Source organism: Xenopus tropicalis, chromosome 1 (genome assembly GCF_000004195.4).
Source record: "Xenopus tropicalis strain Nigerian chromosome 1, UCB_Xtro_10.0, whole genome shotgun sequence".
NCBI classification, from domain to species: domain Eukaryota; kingdom Metazoa; phylum Chordata; class Amphibia; order Anura; family Pipidae; genus Xenopus; species Xenopus tropicalis.
In genome coordinates this window covers 94137163-94150912 of record NC_030677.2, presented here as the reverse complement: position 1 = coordinate 94150912, position 13750 = coordinate 94137163, and the positions used below count along the sequence as shown (strand labels likewise).

General features: G+C 39.6%; 1 long non-coding RNA gene across 11 annotated transcripts; it reads left to right on the top strand.

Moving 5' to 3' along the window:
• Window positions 1-1294: 1294 nt before the first annotated feature.
• LOC105945922 lies at window positions 1295-11195 on the top strand. 11 transcript variants are annotated; one of them, XR_004223178.1, is made up of 4 exons: window positions 1295-3632; window positions 3902-3970; window positions 4041-6734; window positions 10958-11195. It is a non-coding gene; the product is annotated as an uncharacterized LOC105945922 (long non-coding RNA). The 11 variants fall into 11 exon arrangements; XR_004223179.1 differs by having other exon boundaries at window positions 1295-5991; window positions 6065-6148; window positions 6533-6734; window positions 10958-11186; XR_004223183.1 differs by having other exon boundaries at window positions 1295-3005; window positions 3315-6734.
• The last annotated feature ends 2555 nt before the right edge of the window (window positions 11196-13750 follow it).

Sequence of the window (13750 nt, the reverse complement as noted above, 5' to 3'; positions counted from 1 at the left end):
CTCTTTGGCCCCTTGAATTTGGCTCTTCCAGGTGCGGGCTCGCACGTACAGTGCGATCGCATTTTCGTTGGCCGTAGCAAAAATCAGCAGGAGCGGGTGGTCTTTGGGCTACGGGAAATGCAGAGCAGGTGGGGGGCGGAATACGCAGTGCAGGGGAGGTTCACTCGTTTCATGTATGAGTGAGCCAGTCCAGTCTGCAAAAAATTTGGCTCTCAAGAGAAATTTCAATCACTGTTTTGTTAATATTTGGCTCAGTTGACTAATACGTTTTCCCACCACTGGCCTAGACCATAATATTTGTAATTGGATAGAGAACTGCTGAAGGATAGATTACAAAAATTGGACCAGTGTTGTTAGTGGAGTACCGCAGGGGGTCAGTCCTGGTCCTTTGCTTTTTAACTTGTTTATTAATGACCTGGAGGTGGGCATAGACAGTACTGTTTCTATTTTTGCTGACGACACTAAATTGTGCAAAACTATAAGTTCCATGCAGGATGCTGCCGCTTTACAGAGTAATTTGACAAAACTGGAAAACTGGGCAGCAAACTGGAAAATGAGGTTCAATGTGGACAAGTGCAAAGTCATGCAAGCTATCTACTAAATGGTAGTTTGTTGGGGGTATACTTGATGGAGAAGGATCTGGGGGTTTTTGTAGATAATAAGTTGTCTAATTCCTGGCAATGTCGTTCGGTGGCTACTAAAGCAAATAAAGTGCTGTCTTGTACAAAAAAAGGCATTGAGTATGCAGTGCAGTTTTGGGCTCCAGTCCTTAAGAAGGATATTGATGAGCTGGAGAGAGTGCAGAGACGTGCAACTAAACTGGTAAAGGGGATGGAAGATTTAAGCTATGAGGGCTATGTCGCGGTTGGGGTTGTCTTCTCTGGAAAAGAGGCGCTTGCGAGGGTATATGATTACTCTTTACAAATACATTAGAGGGGATTATAGGCAGATAAGGGGTGTTCTTTTTTCCAATAAAAACTATCAACGCACCAGAGGCCACCCCTTTAGATTAGAGGAACAGAGCTTCCATTTGAAGCAGCCTAGGTGGTTTTTCACAGTGAGGGCAGTGAGGTTGTGGAATGCCCTTCCTAGTGATGTTGTAATGGCAGATTCTGTTAATGCCTTTAAGAGAGGCCTGGATAAGTTCTTGAACAAGCATAGTATCCAAGGCTATTGTGATACTAATATCTACAGTTAGTATTTATGTTTGTATATATAGTTATGTATGTGTTGGTATAGATTGGTATGTATAGGTTGTGTGTGCTGGGTTTACTTGGAAGGGTTAAACTTGATGGGTCTTTTTTCAACCCTATGTAACTATGTAACTATATGAAGAGAAAATTTAAATCCAACTACCTGGTACCCGAGGAATGGGCATCGGTAGTCAATGACAGAGAACCCCCATCCAAGGGCAAAAAGAGCATGGAAACATCAGGCACTCATGTAGTGACATTATCTAACCCATCTTAGACTTAGTCAACCAGTGCCAGACCATACACTCTCAACTCCAAATTCAGTAAGAAATAATGCAGTTTTTGGTCTGGAGAGCCTAGAACAGGGGAAAATGGGTCTCTCCACAGAGTCAGGGGAGCAGCACCTGCCTCCAACACATTTAGAGGTTCTGCACATGAAGTATAAAGGGACGCCCAGTAAAACATCTGCAGGGTGGGTAGTCAATGCCCCTGAGGTGCTGAGTTTTGGGGACTGCAACCATACTCAGTTTTCGGTGCCCCAGGGTATTATCTACCCTAGACCTTCTCCATCATGAATTTGCCTAAAGCAGTACCATTACTGGCATACTGTAAGTGGCTTGCATATTTTAACATCCTTGGTGCATAACCTCACATTTATCTATGTTGAATCTCATCTGTGACTTAGTGACCCAGCCTGCCAAGATCCTGCTGCATGATGGCGTATCTAACCTTCTTATCTAAATGAAACTAGCCTACTAGTTGACTTTAGATGAGGTTTTTTTATTTGTTTTCCTCTGGATCATGCAATATTTGCCTTTAGAAGGCAAACCACTTTGCAACCACTTTACCATAGTGCCAGCACAAAGGTAGAAGCATCAATACGTTCTCTTGCCATGGTGGTAGTTCCAGAGTTTTAATCAGGGGTGTTCCTGGCACCATGGCTACCCTGAGGTTGCCTACCCATTGCACGCTACGCTTATCTCTCTGGGCATCAGAGCGGGGCAAGCCGCATCGCTAGTGCAGAGAGTGCTATAGTGCTCTCTGTGCTAGAACAGCCACCCCTGGCAACATGTGGGCTGCTGCCACCTGAGGCAAGAATTTCAACTCGCCTCATGACAGCAGCGCCTCTGGTTCCAGTAGCAGGTTGCATGAATAGTCATTACTAGTCATTAGCAAAAATCTAATATGATGCTAATGTCATTATTAACTCCACACACATTTGCACAAAGGACGTTATCTTTCACTCCCTGAAACACGCACTGCAATTAGTGCACGTATTGCACAGTATGCCAGAATGCTCGTAAGCAAAAAGAAAAGCTGCTTTGTGGATAAACGACTTGGAGATTTTTTCAGCCAAAATGTGTAAACTGCACCATATGCTACTAAATACAAAGATCTTAGCGTATTTAATATGTACAGGGGAGATAAGCTGAATATAAACCATTTATTTTATAACCTATTCACTACAACAGTGTTTGCAAGGTTCTATTCAAACATGTGTTGTGATTATTCTGTTATGTTTTTATACTTTTTTCAACCTTTTCATTTGTATTCTTTTACTTGACTTCTAAGCAGTCATTTAATCAGTTTGTTTCTATTTACATTCAATGGAGGATGTTGACATAGATGAGAAGGATATGATGTCATCAGTATGGGACAATCATTATGTCATCACTGTGGGTTTTCCCTCCATTTTGGGTTTATAAGGGAGGGGACTGTGACGCTTTGTAATTTTGTCAAAGGCTGTGAACATAGTGGTGTGCTGCTACAACTCCTGTGGAAGAGGATGCAACAGATGAACTCATAAAACTGGTAAGTGTAATATTAATCTATCTAATCTATCTAGTGTGGGTGGATGGAAAAAATAATTTTGCATTGTTGTATTTTGTTTATCCTGTGCTTCTTTGTTTTACAAGTTTACATGCATTAGGAAAGATTCTTTACTTAACTTGTTTTTGCATGTTTTCCTCTTGTTAAAAGCCAGACAAAACCTTAGCCACTTTGGTACTTCATCCTTGGCATGTTTTTTGGTTTGTGCTTTTATTTGGTATGTATGAGCGGATAGAGAAATACATGTTGGCATTGTGAACCTTCAGCTCAGGCATGTGTTCCTTTTTACAGGTTTTCCTAGTTTGGAAACCATCTAGGCTGTATTGTACTTTAGACTTATTTGGGATCCTGTTTCTTCTGGTGAGTATAAGTGGATGGACAAATGCATTTTGGCTTGTTCTTCAGCCCCAGGCATCTTTGTTTTATAGGTTGGGCGTGATGCACGTAGGGCAACCGTGTATATAGGTAACCTTGGACTGCTTAAGCTTGCGGCCAGTAGGTGAATACAAGAATAGGTGTGCATTCATAAGAGCAGTGGCTCTTAACCCTGAGCATGTGTTTGTTTTCACAGGTTTTCCTGCTAATGCTGTCTGCTGGAGCTTGAGATTGGTATGTTTGTTTATGAATGTACACCTATTTCTCTACTAAGTAAATTTGTTTGGCAGGTTTTGGGAACAGTCTAGCCTTTGTGGTACTTCAGCTTTACCTGGCATCCTGCTTCGCTTTGGTGTGTTTTCATGCTTCTGCCCAGGAATCTTTGTTTTACAGGTTGATCATGATCTTGGACTGCTTTAGTCTGAGACCACTAGGTAAGTAGAATAGGTGTGCCTCCATCAGGACAGTGATTTTTAAGCCTGGGCATGTTTTTGTTTTTACAGGTTTTCCTGGTTTGAAAAAAGTCTAGTCACAGCGGTACTTTTGCATTAATTGGGACCCTGTTTCTTCTGGTATGTACGAATGGATGGACAAGTTAATTTTGCATTGTCATTCTATAAATTGGGCCTCTTTGTTTTATAGGTTGTTCATGCTGTAAAAAAGGCGAGCAGTGTAGACTGGTAACCTTGGACTGATGGAGTTTCTGACCAGTAGATGAGTAAAAGAAAAGGTGTGTATTCATAAGGAAATTGATTCTTTAGCATGGGTATGTTTTTGTTTTTACAGGTTTTCCTGGTTGGGGAAAAAAGCCTAGAAACTGTGGTACTTTAGCCTTTTTTTTGGTAAGTATGGGTGTATAGAGAAATACATTTTGGAATTGTTGTTTGTTTGGCTAGGGCATCTTTGTTTCTCTGTTTTTGGTAGGTAGATGAGTCGCTTGAGAAATACGTGTTTTCATTATTCAGCCCAGAATTCTTTGTTTTACATGTCGATCGTGATCGTAGGAAAGGCATACAGCGTGGGCAGGTAGCCTTGGACTGCATGAGTTTGTGACCAGTAGATAAGTAGAATAGAGGTGCATTAATAAAAAAAAAAAAAAAAAAAGCGATCCATTAGCCCAGGCATGCATTTGTTTTTACAGGCTTTCCTGATTTGGGAAATGTTTAATCAGTGTGGTACTTCATTCTTGGTGTTTTTTTCTGGGATCTTGGTAAGTATGAGTGGGTGGACAAATTTGGGCAGTTTGCTCTTTTATTCTTCAGCCTATCTGATTTTTTTTACAGGTTAGGTCCATGTATAAGAGTGTAGTCTGGTAACTATTCCTCTACTAAGTGTTTTTTTTTTTCAGCCCATGCAGGTATTTGTTTGGCAGGTTTTGGTAACAGTCTAGCCTTTGTGGTACTTCAGTCTTACCTGGGCTCCTGCTTTTCTTTGGTGAGTAAATGCGTGGATGAAGAAATTCCTATTGGTCTTTTCATTCTTCAGCCCAGAAATCTTTGTTTTACAGGTTGATTATTATGTAGAAAAAGGCAAGCAACATAGGCATATGTAGCCTTGTACTGCTTGAGTCTGAGACCACTAGGTAAGTAGAAGAATAGGTGTGCATTCATAAGGACAGTGATTTTTAAACCTGGGCATGTTTTAGTTTTGCAAGTTATCCTGGTTTGGAAACCGTCTAGTTACAGTGGTACTTCAGCCTTAATTGGGGTCTTGTTTCTTCTGGTAATTATGAGTGAATGTACAAAGTCCTATTGACATTGTGATTCTTCAGGTCAGGCTTGTATTTGTTTTACACAAAAAAAGGTACTTTTTCCTTGGCAGGTTTTTTGGGATGCAGTTTCCTTTGGTAAGTAGAAGTAGAAGACCAAATTAATTTTGTCATTGTAATTCTTTAGCCCAGTCATCTTTGTTTTTCAGGTTGGCACTGATGTAGCAAAAGGCGAGCAGTGGAGGCCGCGTAATCTTGTCTGCTGCGGCTTGTGATCAGCAGGTGAGAAAAGGAGTAAGGGCGCATGAGATGAGTAGACTGTATCTTTAGCCCAGGCATGTATTTGTATTTACAGGTTTTCCTCATATGAAACATCTACCCCCTTGGGTACTTGGTAGTTCTCTTGGGATTCTCTTCTTTTGGTATGTATGAATGTTTGAAGAAATTAATTTTGCATTGTCATTTTTCATGCCGGGCATCTTTGTGTTATAGGTTGAGCCCTTTTATAGGAAGGGATAGCAGCAGAGGCAGACAACCTTGGACTGCTGGAGAACGCTATAGGTAGGTGAGTGCATAAGGATTCTGTATCTCTAGGAATGTATTTGTTTTTACAGGTTTTCCTGGTTTGGGAAATATTTAGTCAATGTGGTATGTCATCCTTCACCGGTTTCTTGGGTGTGGAAGGACAAATGCATTTTGGTGTTGTCATTCTTCTGACTGTGCATCTGTTTTGCAGGTTGGGCCCATGTGTAAGAAAGGGTAGACCGTAGAGGAATATGTGTGTGCATTTATAAAAGTCTTTTTTCAGCCCAGGAATATATTTGTTTTGGAAACAGTCTAGCCTTTGTGGTACTTCAGCATCACCTGGGATCCTGCTTCTCTTTGGTAGGTATGTGCATGGATGAAGAACTTGCTATTGGTGTTTTCATTCTTCAGCACAGAAATCTTTGTTTTACAGGTTAAACATGATGCACAAAAGGCTAGCGGCATAGGCAGGTAGCCTTGGACTGCTTGAGTTTGTGAATGGTACATCATGCTTCTGGTACGTATGGTAGAACTTTCTATTGGTTTGGGATTCTTCAGCCCAGGCATGTGTTCATTTTTACAGGTTCTCCTTGTTTGGGAAAGATCTAGCCACTGGCATTTCATTCTTGGTAGGTTTCTTGGCATCCTGTTTCTTTTGGTAGGTATGAGTGGCTTGAGCAATTAATTTTGCATACCTAATTTAGCATAAGAGACTGTTTGTTCGGCCTAGGCATGTATTCATTTTTCCAGGTTGTCTTGGTTTGGGAAACATCTAGCCAATGTGTTACTACATTCTTACTTCAGTCTTTGGGATCCTGTATCTTTTGGTAAGTATGAGTGGATAGACAAATTTCTTTAGGCATTGTGATTCTTCAGCCCAGGAATGTATTTGTTTTTACAGGTTTTCCCTCATGAAACATGTAGCCACTTCAGTACATCATCCTGTGCAAGTTTCTTGGAATGCAGTTTCTTTTGGTAAGTATGAGTGGAAGAACAAATTAATTTTGGCATTGTGATTCTTCAGCCCAAGTATCTATTTGTTTTATAGCTTGAGACATTACATGGGAAAAAGTCCAGAGATGGTTAAGCTTCACCCTTGGCTGGTGAGTGGGGGTGGTGGTGCTTTAGCCTGGTCTACTTTGTTTTTTTCTTTATTCAAAAACACATACAAGTGTATCTTATATGCCATACTAGTACATAGACTGTAATGTTTCTATATTTAACAAATGTAGGCAAATAATGAACATGAGGTTGCACTTTTGCCATTGAGTGGGGTTGTAGGTAGTCTGTCAAAGAGTTGAAAGTGGGAAGGTAAATTGGTTTGGATGTGCCTAAAAGTGTGCTTATAGACTGGGTGTATTTGGGATACATGGATGCAAACTAGTATAGCAAATGACTGGCTACAGAAGTTTCAATTTTGGTAGGTGTGTAGGGATCCTGCTACTTGTGGTTGGTTTGAAGGTGGAGGAAATGGTTTGATGTGCTCCATCAACCTGGGTGTGTTTGCCTAAACCAAGGGACAACCTATGAAACTGATTACGGCCATAGCTCCTGCGCCTAACTGAAAGGTTAGGTTTTGTGGTAAGGGCGTGGATGGAGATTGTATTTAGTTTAGTATTGGTGAGTAGGAGAGTAGGCTTATTTAGTTTTAACAGTTGGGCTCTGTCCAGCCATTGAGGAGCCACCGTTTTAAAAGGTTAATGTGAATGCAGGTGTCACTGGTAGAAGTTGGAGTAGGGGGGTTAGATTTGTTTTTTTTGATGTGCATGCAACATTATCTTCAAAGTGATGCTCACTCTGAAGCATTAAACAAACTTGTAACCTAGAATAAGGACTTTTGGGGACTTTTCTGTGAGAGCTGCAACTCTGGCTTGACAGGAAAGGTAGCTAGGGATACTGGCAGTGCCAGGCAGTTATATTTGTTTTGATGTGCATAAGTGTGTGCATCCTAATTATCAGTTTCCCAAATTATGATCTGCTACGGACTGGGAAAAGGTAGAATAGGCATGAAGTGCGCTGTCTAATTGTTTAATTGTCCGCCACAAACAAACTAAAATATTGACAAATCGGCTTTTTTTGCTTACTTTTCTTTTCTGGTATTCTAATTGTCTGACACTACCTTGTTCTTACAACAATAAACCCCTAGCATTTTCTTTCATTAGGAAACATTATTTTAAGGCTGTTATCACCTCTTAAACTATGCGAGTCACTATAGTTTTATCTTGATCAAATAATTTCTGCCATCTCTAAAGTAATTAAGGAATTACCGTTAGGAAAAAGTCCAGGCCCAGACGGGTATACAGCCAGTTATTATAAAATATTTGAAAATACCCTCAACCCTATCTTACTTAAAATGTACAACACACAAAAGAGAGGGATCCCAATACCAGATCAATCTCAAGAAGCCCATATAACTTTAATTCCTAAACCAGGGAAAGATCCGCACGAATGTGCTAGTTATAGACCAATCTCACTTATCAATATAGACCAAAAATTTTTTGCCAAACTCATAGCAAATAGAATAAAAATATACTTACCAACCTTAACACATCCTGACCAATCCGGATTCATACCTGGGAGAGAAGGGAAAAACAATACAATTAGAACACTTAATATAATAAAAGTCATGAAAATTAGAAAAAAGGAAGCCCTAATCATATCAATGGACGCTGAAAAAGCATTTGATAGGATTGACTGGTTATTTATGGAGAACATATTATATGCAATGGGGTTCGGGAACATTCTAATTGAGAAAATAATGTCACTATATCAAAACCCAAACGCCAAAATAAGAATCAATGGCTCACTATCAGACAAATTCCTAATCAGAAACGGTACCAAACAAGGATGCCCATTATCCCCCCTTTTGTTTGTCTTAACGATAGAAATATTGATTCCTTTAATGTTTTTATTTTGTCTAATTGCTAATAATAATGTTTCTAACACGGAACATAAAGTCTCAGCATTCGCTGATGATCTTCTGTTCTATATAACCCAACCATATGTTACCTTACCCAACTTAATGGATCTTATAAACACATTTAGTCAATTATCTAACTTCAAAATCAACTATAATAAATCGGAAATCCTAAACATCACCATACCTCAATATAAAGCGCAAAATCTTAAAAAAAACTTTTCATTTAAATGGGCCAAAGACGCAATCAAATACCTGGGGATATATCTAACCTAGAACGAAAAACTTTTATATCCCAAGAATTATGCACCAGTATTTGAAATGATAGATAAAGATACACAAAAGTGTTCAAACATCTGTATATCATGGATAGGGCGAATTAACATAGTAAAAATGCTAATTCTCCCTAAAATCCTCTATATCTTACAATGTATACCGATTCACATCCCAGGTATATTTTTTACTAAAATTAAAACGAAACTTTCAAAATTTATGTGGAAAAATTCCAAACCCAGAATAGCATACGAAACGCTTACAAGACCAAAAGAAACAGGGGGACTGGGTCTTCCATGTTTATTTACATATTATAACGCAATTCACCTATCAAGAATTGCTATATGGCAAACTGAGAAGTACCCAAGCCCAAGCTGCAATGCAGAAAAAGGAGAGAGTATCAAATCACTCTCTACACTGATTTGGTCAGAGAAACTACAAAATACAAAAATTAACAAATCCGAAATAACAGTATATCCAACTATCAAACAATGGTTTAAACTAAATAAAGAATACAAATTTAGCCCCTTACCCCTCTCCACTAATTCCATTATTAAACAACTTAGAGTTTATATTAGGCATAGAAAATAAATCACTCAAAACTTGGACAGAAAATAAAAAACAAACTGTTAGAATAAATGATTTTCTAGAAAAAAAACAAATGTCAACAACAGAAAAGTTAAGTTTTATATCTGAAGAAAAATCCAACCTCCCAATTCACCTTTACGAACAAATAAAAGAGTATATCAATACACTACAAATAACAAAGTTAGAAAGAAAACTTACCTGGTTTGAAACTCTGATCAACAAGAATACTTATATCCCAAGGCCTCTGTCATTTTTCTACAAAAAACTGATAGCAAAACATGACATCAAACCACCATTTGCTGAAAAATGGGAAAAAGATCTTAATATCAATTTAACCCCAGAAAACTGGGAAAACATATGCCAAAACAATTCCAAAATATTCACCTCAACGAAGTTACAAGAATTCAACTATAAACTACTTTCAAGGTGGTATATGACCCCAGTTAAACTAAAAAAAATGTTTGATATAACTGACATGTGTTGGAGATGCAACTCTGAAATAGGAACCTACGAACACCTATGGTACAAATGTAAAAAATTAGAACAATATTGGGAACATATTCAAAATATTATTGAGAAATTCTTCCCCAAAGAACTAGAACTTAATTCTACATCAATACTTTTACTATATGATTCTAAAAAAAACGATATAATCTCCAATGCTCTGATTAAATACATTATCACGACAGCTAATGCAATCATCCCAAGAAAATGGAAAGACACAGAACCACCGACAACAGCTGAATGGATTCACCTACTAGAAGACTCTAAATACATTTCCACGTTTGTATGCTATAGATTCTTCCATGTTTTTAAACACTTTCAAAATTGGAGATTATGGTCTGAATACATAGAGTCTAAACAGGGAATATAAAATACCTATATATATGAGTTGCAACTCCAACGATGTAAATACTATAACAGAATTACAATGTTATTTGCATGTTTATCACATAAAGAACATCTTGTTTAAACCAGAGCAATATATTGTCATTTACTGAAAATTGTCATTTACTAAAAAGTTAATTGAAAAAAAAAAAAAAAAATCATTTCTGCCAAAAAGACAATAGGAATACGCTCTTAATCATACGCATGGGATCCGGTGCATCAATGTAAAAGTTTCTACCTCCATTATGCACATTATTTCTAGTAAGATTACATCGCACACAGGTGTGTGGGGAAATTGGTGCTTGTGGTGGTGCAAGTTGAGGGTGGGTTAGGTTGGGATTAATATGAATGAGATTATGCTGCTTCAGATGGGCATCTTCTTGTTTTTCAAGGTTGTGTCCTGGTTTAAGAAGTCCGGCTGCGGCAATGCCTCAGCTTTCAAAAACGAGTGGGGATGTTGGTGCCAGTGGTAAGGCTTGAGGTGGATGTATATATTGCTTTTAGTGTGCTGCCACTGCCTAGGCATACTTTTGTGTTATGAGTTGGACCAGGGTTTGGGAAAATCTCACTGTGATGTTGCTGAGAGAGGAAAAGGGTCCAGGTGGGAACCACAGAATGTTTTTTGTGTGCTTCTTCAATCTGGGCATGTCTGTTTTACAGGTTGCTGCCTGGTTTGATGAAGTCCCCAGCCTTGCAGCAGTTTCCTTATGATGATGCCCCACCAACTCCACACCCAAGGCAACAGCCCTTCTTGCTTGGACCGAACAAGATGAGTGGATGAGAAACCTGATGTCTCCTCTTTATCACCGTGCCATGATGTATCCAGTTGCATTTTATATTTGTATATGGATTGTAAAATGTTTGTTTTTTATTAAACACATTTTTATTTCACTTTCAAGTAAATGTATTTTTATTTTTTCATTTCAATTGCATTTTACAAACATTTCAGCTAACTATTTCTATAAAATAAAATCCTTAACAGTCATTTTTCCTTCTATATCCTCCTTCTCAAGGAATCCATGACATTCCTGAAAGTTACAGTGGGGTTACATGGATATCCATGGTACCTTTTCTGAAATAATTGGAGTTAAGTCACAAGGTTTGATTCCTGTGTTGCCTCATTGCCCAGGGAAAATTCTACCTATCTCACTGTATCTCAGACAACAAAATCTGGGAGAGTAAAAGTTCAGGTCTAAGAACCAATAGCAAGCAATTAGCTATTTTCAAGAAGTGGCCAGTAAATGTATGGCTATTTAATTGACCAAAAAAGTCTGTTTTCAATAAGTCTAGGATGGGCTAAATCTCCCCAAACCTGCCTGGCATCTTAAAAAAAAAAAAAAAAAAAAAAAACTTGAGCCACTGCTTGGGGATCATTGCTGTATACATTCTAAAGGTGGAATCACTAGCTGAAATTAAATAGTTTTTTGTCCCCTGGCATGTATAATTGAGGACTGGAGTAAGGGCGATAGAGATATTAACTCTTTCCCCCTGAAAAAGCTAATTGTGTATTTTTTGTATTTGTATTTTTGTTCTTTGCACTTACTTTTTTCCTTACTTTTGTCATTGTTTTGTACATTTCTAGTCAGTTACAGTCCACATGAGACTGCATTGCTGGGAAACAAACCAATGTTGTGTTTCAGTGCCAGTGTTATAATGCCGAGGGCATGCCTGAGTATCTGGCATCAGTACCCACTGTGTCTTACTGCATATAATGTGCTGGTTTTGTAAATACAGACTGCTGATCCCGAACAGCAATGGATGCAGAATCCCTCACAGAAGTGCATGTATGAATACTTTTACAACCTAGGGTGAAAGGTGAAAAAAGCACTCTCGCCAGCAGCGAATTCACTTAGTCTCACATTACCTTCAAGTTATGTATGGCCCATCTTTAGCCTCCCCAAAGAAAACAAATTCACCCTCCACCTATGCTACTCTCGTTTATTGTTTGCTACTGATAAATTAATCAGACTGTGGCAGGCAACTGACTGGCCTGCTTCTATATCTTGCTTCTCACTGAGTCAGTGACATCAAGGCTTGGGGATCCATGTTACCTCTATTAAGCCTGGACAAATGAAGTTAGGTTAAAACCTCTGCCAATACAATGGCAGAACTAAGTCAGTCTTTCATGTGCACTTAGCCTGTACCATTGTAGCTCTTTTAGGAAATACTACAATAGTTTATAGCACAGCGACTCCTGTGAATACATAAAGATATGCAGATAAATAATTTTTTGGCAGATATTCTGCCAGGCAGTCTTAAGTGAATTGAACTTTTACATATAAAAATACAGGTATGTAACCCTTATTCACAAACCCATTAGCGTGTGTCTAGAAACATGGTGAATGTGTCTTTTCTGTACCTAAAAATCCAAGTCACAGTAACATTATGTTTATGTTTATGTCTTATTTGCCTCGGTGAGAAGAAAAAACTCCTTTCCGACTCCAAGATGGCAATCAGTACAAAGGTGTTCCAGGGACTGGTCTCAGAGCTATTTTTTGTAGATACCATCTAGTATAGTGCTGTCCAACTGGCGGCCCGCGGGCCGCATGCAGCCCGCGACCCCCCTCTGTGTGGCCCCCCACCTGTCTGGCTGCTTTGATGGCTTACTCTTGTGTAAGCTTTAAATGGTATCAGTACTGTGATTAACTCCCCCCCCCTGCATGGTTCACACCTCAGATTTAGGCTGTAATCGGGCTGTATTGTTTAAATATGTAATCCCCTGTACTGTTCACCCCTTTCAATCTCTGCAGTGTTCACCCCCTGCAGTGTTCACACCTCAGGCAGTAATCATCCCCATTGTTCCCCTGTTCACACCTCAGGAGCAGTAGAAATCCACAAATAATCCCTGCATAGTACAAAAAGAACATATACTGAGGTGGTACTACAATTAAAAAGTTTTTTAATATATAGTTATTGTGCAGACTGTAGGAGCAGTGCCAGCATTGTGTCACTATAGGCTGCCTGTATGTGCCATACACACAGGCAGCATAGGGCAAACAGAGTATGGCACACACAGGCAGGGTAGGGAAGGCAGAGTATGGCACACACAGGCAGAGTAGGGCAGGCAGAGTATGGCACACATAGGCCAATTTTGGCACAAACCAGCCAAGAATGGCACACACAGTGAAAGTATGGCACACGCAGGCAGGGTAGGGAAGGCAGAGTATGGCACACACAGGCAGAGTAGGGCAAGCAGAGTATGGCACACATAGGCCAAGTTTGGCACAAACCAGCCAAGAATGGCACACACAGTGAAAGTATGGCACGCAGGCAGGGTAGGGCAGGCAGAGTATGGCACACACAGGCAGGGTAGGGAAGGCAGAGTATGGCACACACAGGCAGGGTAGGGCAGGCAGAGTATGGCACACACAGGCAGGGTAGGGCAGGCAGAGTATGGCACACACAGGCAGGGTAGGGCAGGCAGAGTATGGCACACACAGGCCAAGTATGGCA